At 34.1% G+C, this 9,815-nt stretch overlaps 1 pseudogene; it reads left to right on the top strand.

The window, feature by feature from the left end:
• The first annotated feature begins 784 nt into the window (after positions 1-784).
• Positions 785-4,058, top strand: LOC120177726 (annotated as a pseudogene).
• The last annotated feature ends 5,757 nt before the right edge of the window (positions 4,059-9,815 follow it).

Raw genomic sequence — 9,815 nt, 5'->3', positions numbered from 1 at the left:
TGCATAAAGAGTATCCTTAATGTAATCCCATTTCAAGCGATCATATGCTTTTTCAAAATCCGCTTTAACGATTATCCAACCCTTTTTATCCGATTTCTTGGACATCGAATGTATCACCTCCTAGGCTAGAATAATATTATCAATGATTTGATGACTTGGAAAAAACTCGCTTGGGTCGAGGTTATCCATTTTGGTAATAAAGGTTTCAAGCGACATACAGTAAGCTTAGTAATAATCTTATATAACAAATTACACAAGTTAATCGGTCAAAATTGGCTAATCAAAGTAGGATTATTTACCTTCGGGATCAAGACCAGTAATGTCTTGTTCACCCATTCATCCAAGACCCCTTCATCAAAGATCGCAATAATGCGGGCAAGAAAGCAATTTTATAAAGTGTACTGATGATGAATTGTGTGATATATTGGTAGATGTTTCGATTGAGGAGGTTCGGAATGTGGTTTTCAGTATGGCTCCGTTGAAAGCACTTGACCTAGGTGGTCTACACTCGACTTTTTTCCCAAAAAATTGAAACATTGTGGGATGATCGGTGTTCCAATTTATCAAGCGGATCATAGTTAATTTTTCAATAAAGAGCGATCAAAATAAAATCAAAATACAATATTATTAGGAGTGACAAAAAAAAAGTAATATGTAATTGACTAAATAGGTAGTTTATAAAAAAAAAAAAAAAACATCTGAAGGGTATGCTAGACATAGAACACAACGGATAAGATAAGTCTATTTCTAAAAGAGGTGAACGTTCACTTCTTTCTTTGGCAGTGGGCACCGATAAGCAATGGCGTCCTCCGCAACCTTTACAACATTGGTTCTCTCTTCTTCTTTCGTCACTCGGTGCAACATCTCAAATCACCACTACCAAAATTATTTTCTTTTTCCTCCTCCAAAATCTCCCCTTTTCTCTATATCTAAACCCCATTCTTTGAAGCTCACTTCTACTTTTCTCCTCCCCAAAACACTCACATTTTCTACAATCCCAAAATCTTCTGAATACGACGCTGCCGTTGTCAATGTTGAACCTGATAACGTGGATCCCGAGCCCGAATCTGAATCAGAAGTCGAAGCAGTAGTAGAGTCAGAAACAGAACCAGAATCAGCTCAGGTTGTTGAGGCTTCCGAGGAAAAGCCTAAAAGGGAAGAGATTTTCGCTGTTGTTATGGTCAGTCATGGATGTGACTTTAGAGTATTTTTTTGGATATGTCATTTTCAATTGTTATTAGTGTAATTCAGCTACTAAACTGAACGTATTTTTTGTTTTAATGTAGATTTGTGTTTAGTCCTAACAAAATATCATTGTCTGCTATGTGTTCGATTAATTACTTTGGTTTTGTTTTAGATTGGAGGTCGGCAATACATTGTTTTCCCTGGAAGATATCTTTACACCCAGAGGCTGAAAGGTGCAAATGTCAACGACAAGGTTGGTGGTTCAGCTTTTTTGCTTCTTAATTACATCAGGAGTTATTGTCGTTTTTGGGATATTGAATTCCTTGCACCATCAAGCATGGTTAAAACAAACTTGCAATCATGATCTAGTTTGTGATGTTTTCACTTTTTCTTGCATTTTTTAGTACATGGAAACTTTTATACTGGAAGTTGCCTAAAGTGCAAAACGATCTAGCATGCAATTGGTTGCAGAAGCATGCGTGGTTATGCATGATCTTCTGGTCACAATTTGGAGATGGGAGAAAGGGGAATAACCAAAAGTTGTACAGAGTAATTGGAATAAACCTGGGCTTCAATTATTATGGAGACCTCATGAAATGATGATGGTGTTATCTTTTTCGGTAGTTTTACCTTTTGCATACAAATTTGTTCTGTATTGTAGTTGTTCAATATTTTTGAAGTGATTGCTGGATACTGCATTCTCTTGACCAGTGTATCTCCTACAAGATTAGTCATTTGGCATGCATTTGAAATTGACTAGAGGTGGCCGTTGACCATTTTCTTGATCATGCTTTCCTTTTTCAAGCTCTCGTCTTAGTTAGACTTTAAAGTATCACTCCCTTTTATTGCTTCCTTGCTAGCTTTGGGCATCGATATGTTGTCAAATGTAGAGGACTACAGTTGTCTGATACATTTTTTTTTCAATAAGAACTGGTGTGTTGTTGTTGTTTGTTTGTTTTTTTTTTTTTTTTGAAACAAACAATTGATTGATTGTATTTTGGTTCATTCATCCATGACATGATAATTTTGGATATTTTCTTTGTTTGCAAATAAACAGAGCTAGTTTTAAGCATTTGGGTCTGGTCAATCAAGACTGTTATCTGTAGCCTGTAGGTAATGAGTTAACACCACCGAGCTTACTTGCTGGAAAGAAAAAATGATTTGGAAATTTGAAATTCACTTCATTGACCTAGTGTAAAGATTCTGGAAGGAATCTTTGGACTTAAGTCTCTGTGAATTGCCAAGAAGCTGCAGCAAGCAGTAGATATCTAAAGAGCATAATAAGTCTTTTCTTGTTACATTGAAAAAACCACAGATGTATGTCAGAGCATACCTGAAAGTTCTGGTTTGAAACACTAGGTTAAACTCTTTCTATTGTTATGATTTTAGAAAGAAAATGGATTTTTCTCACTACTACCAAAGTACTCCCATTTCAGCCCGAGGTGTGCTTTTTCTAAATTTGTGGACATTTGTAGTCAATAGTGATTTTATTTCCCTCTCTTTCAAATAGTTGCCTTAGTAATATTAAATCAGTTTAAATTTATGTTTGAAGTATAAGGAACATAAATGAAATGCATAACGTAAATTTGGGCCTGAGTACCTAAATTGTAATAGCATTGTCTACTTGATAAAAAAACTGTTTCTTTCATTAACCCTCCAATGGCCAGAGATGGTGTTGTCTGGCTGTGTTACTATGTGTATCTGTTCCATCTCCAAACTCGTGTAAACTTCTCATTCCAGTGTATAGTAATTTCATCACCAGTTTCATAGTCACATTTTGTTGTCTACTTAAAAGCTTGAATTCATTTTGTTTCACAGATTGTTCTAAACAAGGTATTGCTTGTGGGAACAAAAACAACTATATATTGGAAAACCTGTAGTAACTAACGCAGCTGTACATGCTGTTGTTGAAGAGCAGGTATATTACCCCTGATATGTGTATTTACCATTTAATTATATTGGAAAACTTATATTCTCCTTTTACTTGCAGGGACTAAACCCAAAAGTTGTTGTCTTTAAGTACAAGAAGAAAAATTATAGGAGAAATATTGGACATCGACAGGTACGACATTTTTGGCTTAACAATTGATTAGTGAACCAGCTGCTAAATATTATTAGGATTCTGATCTTTGCAGAAATATAATGTTTATGTTGAATAAATAAATATTTTATTATATGTTGTGATTCTATTTATCTATTTATTTGTCTTCTGCTGCATTCAGAGAAGCAGCGAAATATGGTTATTCTCTCGTCATTTGGTTGAACTCCACCAAACCAAAGCCTTCTTATCCTTCTTCGCATCATCTGTCTCTTTTGATCCTGAGACCTCTTCCTGGCATTTCATTTGCCCATAGATCTTGGAGCCTTGAATTATTAGGCAGATTAATTTAGTTCTATCATCTATTTACCTATAGCAGTTGCATTCATACCCAACTAGTGGAGCCACAAACTTCGAATTGTTTGCTAGCATAGCTACCGAGTCCGTGCAGTGTAGTCCTGGATATTTTACTTTCTTGATATCAGCAAATTTTCTCATAGGAGCTTGATATTGACATATCTTTCTCATAGGTGCTAAATATATAACCTCACCATTTCTCATCTAAGTATGTTCCCAAATACACAGCAATTCAAGCTATTCTAAAAAAACATTACATGTTTTTCTTCAACTTCATAATTTTCTGATTCTTTTGATGATTTACCGTTGCAGCCATACTCGATAAGGATAACAGGCATCACAGGCTACCAAGACTATCCTGCCGTTACACTCGATTCCTAAAATTCCTTTGTGGAGGATCGGGTGCCACGGAGTGTTTAACTTTTCGTTGTGTTATGGAGTTCCCATTCCACTTCTTCCTCATTGTGTATGTATTTCAAGTTGGTTTGTAGCTCGATAAAACTAAAGAAATCACAATAATTGTCAAAATGATTTTTTTTAATGAAGTTTTGTTTCCCAACCAATTATATTCTTTTCCGGAGGTTGCATCTGCCACACTAATGTTCAATATATTGAAGGAAATGCAAAGATTTCATATTTTAAAGGCTGGTTGGTAACCGGAACTTTTGGGGGTTATTTTGGATTATATGATATGCTATATATATTGATATGTAAAACAAATTATTGAAATTTGTGTTATTGAGTAACATGCAGGAAGGTGAGATTTTTTTTTAAATTACAATTCTAATTAATATGTCCATATGATTATAATTATAGTTAAAATTATGAATTATTATTTTTAATCAACTAGAGTGATTACAAGATAGTATCTGTTTAGAATTTTTCTCAGTTATTGATAATGCACACACTTATTCAGGATCTCTAGGGAGAGTAACATTCTCGCTAATCACTGAGGCCACTTGATGGGTTCGATTAGAATAATTTATATCACGATTGCAATTACAATTATAATATCCATATTGTACAAACATAGAATACATTTAGATAATATCCACTTACAATGAGACCTAAACTAAGATGATGTTTGATTAATTGAAAAAAAAATTAAAAAATTGAAGGTTAAATATTAAATAGTCAAAAATTAAGTGATGTATTTAAACTATAAATCTAGTTAGTATTTTGATTGAAATTAAATGTTATTTATAATTAAATTGTTGATAAATGTAAAATTTAAAAGATAATATTAAATAAATAAAAGATGTGATTTTTTTTTGTTAATTGACAAGTGGGTTTTTTTTCATACTTTGAAAATTTTAAAAGATGCTTATTTTAGATTATGAAATATAATTAAAAAATAAATTATTGATTTTTTAATAATTTAAAATTTTAATGATTTATAAAATACCTAAGAGTTTATATGTCGTGGAGATAAAAATTGCAGTTGAAGAGTGCTATTGTCTCTCATGTATTATCTGTAATTTAATATCCGACTGATCAAATGGTAGAATCTGCTCAAACTGCAACAATAGATAGGAAATGTTCCCTATTAACTCTATTATCTGATGGTATTATCTCATGTCAATGGGGCTATCACCACTATCAATCACCTTTTGGTAAAGGTGATAACGTAGGAGAAAAAAATTCTGAATCTATAGCAAAGATGGCTGCAGAAAAGGTCAAGAATGATGAGAGGGTTTTTGTGCGAAAAAAATAAAGGAAGATCATCTCGGTAATGATTTGAAAATTAGGGAGAATGAGTTAAACTGGTGCGTTAGACTTTAAGGATATATCCAAAATAATAAATTCATATTTTCGAATTTTATCCAAAATTACAACAGAAAGGATTTATAAATGAATAAAAATTGAAATCATATTTTGATAAACGATTAAGATTGTTTTTTTTATTTTACATAATGAAAGATTTACTTTAAAAATTCAACTTTATGGATGTGTTGTTTTGGTTAAATGCACATCGCTATCTAAAGTATATTATTTATACCGAGTTGTCCTTTAAAATATCTTTTAGGGCATTTTCACTTAAAGTTTAAATGATCTATTTATCCCAAACCGTAACTTCGTTAAAAAATTAGTGACCAATCAAATGTGTCACGTCACCCTTAATTTTATTTTATCTCTAATAAATAAAAAATAAACAATATACCAAAAAAAACTCCTATTTCTCTTTATATGGCGATCATGTCGCTCAAGTATTATTGTGCACTAAGGATTTAAAAATAAAAGTCTAACCAAGTGCACTAAGAACTTAAACAAACTAAAGCCACCAGGTAACTTATAATTACGAGAAAAGAGAACACTTTAATGAATATACAATACATATATTATACATTATCTTACTATTTTTCTCTTCTCTGTCTCTAAATTCTATTTTTAACTCACACTTTTGCACTCTTATATTAATGATAATCACCCCTAATTATAAATTTTAAGTCATTGGATTTTGACAAATGTCAACATTTTGTTATTCTTACAATATAGATTCTTTTATAGATAATCTGGATATATATTAAATATTATAAATATTTTTAGCTATCTATTATTTCTATATTATTTTATAATATTCTTAAAACATAACTTGATAATTATAGATTTATCTAGAAGTTACATTGTCTTTCTACAATTAGAATTATATATAAGTTTATGATCTTAATTGTTTATTTCTCACTTTAATTGTTTATAAAAAAATTCTTCGAAAGGTCTAGGTAACGAAAATAAACTCTAATTGATAATCTCACTAGGATTTTGCAAATGTTATTAAAAAATCAAAATTATATTTTGATGAATGATTTAGTGATAATGTGCATCAGTGGATCCCAGTATCTTAAGGATTTAAATTTTTTGACTTGATTTCTTCGTAATCTTTTACAAAAGTAAGCGATTTTTGTTCAAGTATCGACCAAATTTAAATAAATTTGCAATGGCATCAAAGAGGACCACCAAAGAACTGAAAGACCTGCAGAAGGATACTCCCATCTCTTGCAGTGCAAGTTTGTTTACGTCTTTTTTTTTTTTGGGAATATAAAGGAGCCTAAACGAAAAATTTGGTCGTGTCCGAAACAGGACCCAAAATGTCCCCTTTTAAGAAGACATCGACCGAGGCATTGTGGAGTCGAACACCATTGGTTGGCCTGGTTAATACCATCAATCTTGGTCAAAATATCTGCGACCATATTCGCTTCCCGACGGATACTTTTGACATCCACACACAACGCTTTATTCAGTAGAACCACTATTTCTCGGACCAAAGAATAAGGACTATCGAGAGAGGCTTTCTCAATGAGGTTGAAAACGTCTGAGCTATCGACTTGGACCTGAATCTGTTCAAAACCATGTTCCCACGCGAAATGAAGACCTTGTAAAACTCCCCAGAGTCGGCACAATGACAGAGATAGCACCAAGATTTCTTTTAAACCCCGATACGAAGTTGTCGAGGTTGTCGCAAAGGACTCCACCAGCTAAAGGTATGCCCGACTTGCTCACTGCCCCGTCTGAATTACGCTAATCCAACCACTTGGAGGAGGGCATCATTGAATCTCAACAGCACTGTCGTTGTGTCTAGTAGAAATATTCTTGGCAACGCGGACAACATGTTTAGCTAGGGTGAGGCTTGATGGAGAATGGAATCTGCATTACGACTCTCCCCATTGAACACTTTGTCATTTCTTCTTTTCCATGTGTGCCAAAGCATGAATGCGAATAAGTCGTTCCTAGGTGCATCAAATTTTGGGGTGACAAGCATTGATCTTGAGTTGGTGAAGATCCACTCATCAACCAGCAAATTGAAAAACCAGGGGCATAATACCTTCAAAGATAGTTTGCCCCTGGTATTAATGCGTATTGAGGATTCTTCCAAAGCAGTGCAAGTTGGACAAGTAGGTTCGTGGGCGATGCGTCTTTTACAGCGGTTCACGTTGGTGAGGATCCTGTCACGGACTGTTAACCAAGGATGAAACAACAAACTCTTTCAGGAACAACAAACTTCCAAATAGAACCACATAGGGTCATGCTGGTTCAAGTTATCATTGGTGATTTTTTATAGGCGCTCTTGACAGTGAAGCATCGATAAGTACCATGGTTCCAATAGCAAAGATCATTTCCAGCCGCAGCAATCGGAGGTTTAATACTGTGTAAAAATTGGATAGGTGAAGGCTGAAGAACTTGGTAGAGAACACTCCAATTCCAAGAAAATTAGGGGTCGAAAAATCTGAACGAGAGAAGTATCATTTGAGAGGAGGGGTTCTTCCAAGACATTAGAGGGCCAAGCTCGGGATCCAATTGTCGTGCAAGAAATTCACGAGAGAGCCGTTTCCGATAGACCAGGCGAGATGTTTGAACGACGGCCAAATGTTACTAAGGGAACGCCACATGTCAGAATAATTTAATCTCGTGCAAGAAATTCACGAGAGCCGTTTCCGATAGACCAGGCGAGATGTTGTTTGAACGACGGCCAAATGTTACTAAGGGAACGCCACATGTCAGAATAATTTAATCTACGAAGGGAGTCCGGGACGAGAGAAATAATTATATATTTCTATCGTAAGAGGAGAACCCAAAAGCAATGGGGGGAGGAAACCAAAGCATTACACAGCTTCATGTGGAAGGCGATGTTGTGCTGACGTTGACGTCAGAAGCCAAGACCACCATTCATGATCGACTGACACAAAGAAACTCAATTAGCAAGAGGAAAAGTCTTGTTATTAGCGTTAACACCCCAGATGAAATTACGGATTATGAGCTCGATGGCGTTACAAACCCGTATGGGAAGGAGCGCAGCTTGCATGAAGCACGTAGGAATTGCTGGAAGGACTGATTTGGCGAGCGTAAGCCGACCAGCAAAGCTAATGGAGTGGGACGGCAAATTGTTCAAAGCCAAGTGAATTCTGTCAATTATGGTCTGATAGAGCCGAACATTGATGCCTCTTTGCCGAACAAGAGTACTGAGATAAACTCCCATATCAGTGACGATTAGGAAACCTAAGCTAGAACCGATCGAGGAAGCAATATCCTGAGGCGTGTTGGGAGGGAAGTAAATCACGGTTTTCCTTCTATTAACAATGTGGCCTGAATGATTGCAAAAAACTTCGAGGACATGATCGATTGTGTGACCATGCAAAAGATTAGCCTTGGAATAAAGAATTAAGTCTTAAGGGGACCAAGTTCCCGAATTAACAAAATGAGATATGAGGTGGTTCAACCTTTCCATAGTGAGAATGAACAGATAATGGGGAGAGAGGGTCCCCTTTTCGGATACCTCTTTCAAGTCTGAACTCGTCGCAAAGGGAGCCGTTTAATGTTGGCCGGACCAGTTGTAAGCTTATTCAGCTTCTTTATTCTTAATATAAACATTGTCGAGCAAAAAAGTAGTTTTAGTTGATTTTCCTTTTATTTTCATCCGTCGATTCTATACGACTCTCTTTTAATTAAATCTATTTCTTTTATGTATTTAAAATTAGAAAATGATAATTGAAAAAATCATGTTGGATTTTATATTTCAACTTTTTTTTTGAATAATTTCTACGTAAGAGAATGGGAAAGGAAAATTTTACTCCTAACGGTTATAGAAATCACAACCTAGAAGAGAGATGAAGTGTCAAATGAAAGCTTTTAACCGATTTTTCTAAATATTGTTAATGAACTTCTATTATCCCAAGTGTGTGATTTTATGATTTTTATGATCAATTTATGTGATTTCATCATAAACTTTCTTTTATTTTCTTCCGAAATAATTAATCATTTGTTTTTACCACATTTTTTAGATTGAAATGTTCATGGTTGAAGCCCAAGTGCAAAGACCAGGTAACAGAGTTTATTAATATTTATGTCCATAAATATATTTGACATAAATCTTTATAACCTATATATATATATAGTTAGGATCCACTTACACCTAGTGTAAAACTTTTTAGTTTTACACTTTTTTAGGATCGTTGGAAGAGGGGAAATCAAAGACTGAGATTAACTCATTATTTTTTTTCTAGTGAATATCTTCACATTTCCTACTGTTAATATCAGTTTTTTATTTTCCCTCATCCAACGATCCTAAAAAGGTGTAAAACTAAAAAGTTTTACACTATGTAATTGGATTCTGCCCCATATATATATATATATATATATATATATTAATTTGATGTGTAATATATTATATAATTAGGTAAAGCATACAAATGGTCCTTTGACTATAGGATACTACTTTGTTGATTCCTCTAACTATTAAAAG

This window comes from Hibiscus syriacus, unplaced genomic scaffold, assembly GCF_006381635.1.
Source record: "Hibiscus syriacus cultivar Baekdansim isolate YM2019G1 unplaced genomic scaffold, ASM638163v2 tig00112305_pilon, whole genome shotgun sequence".
Classification (NCBI taxonomy): domain Eukaryota; kingdom Viridiplantae; phylum Streptophyta; class Magnoliopsida; order Malvales; family Malvaceae; genus Hibiscus; species Hibiscus syriacus.
This window is presented reverse-complemented; position numbering and strand designations above follow the sequence as displayed.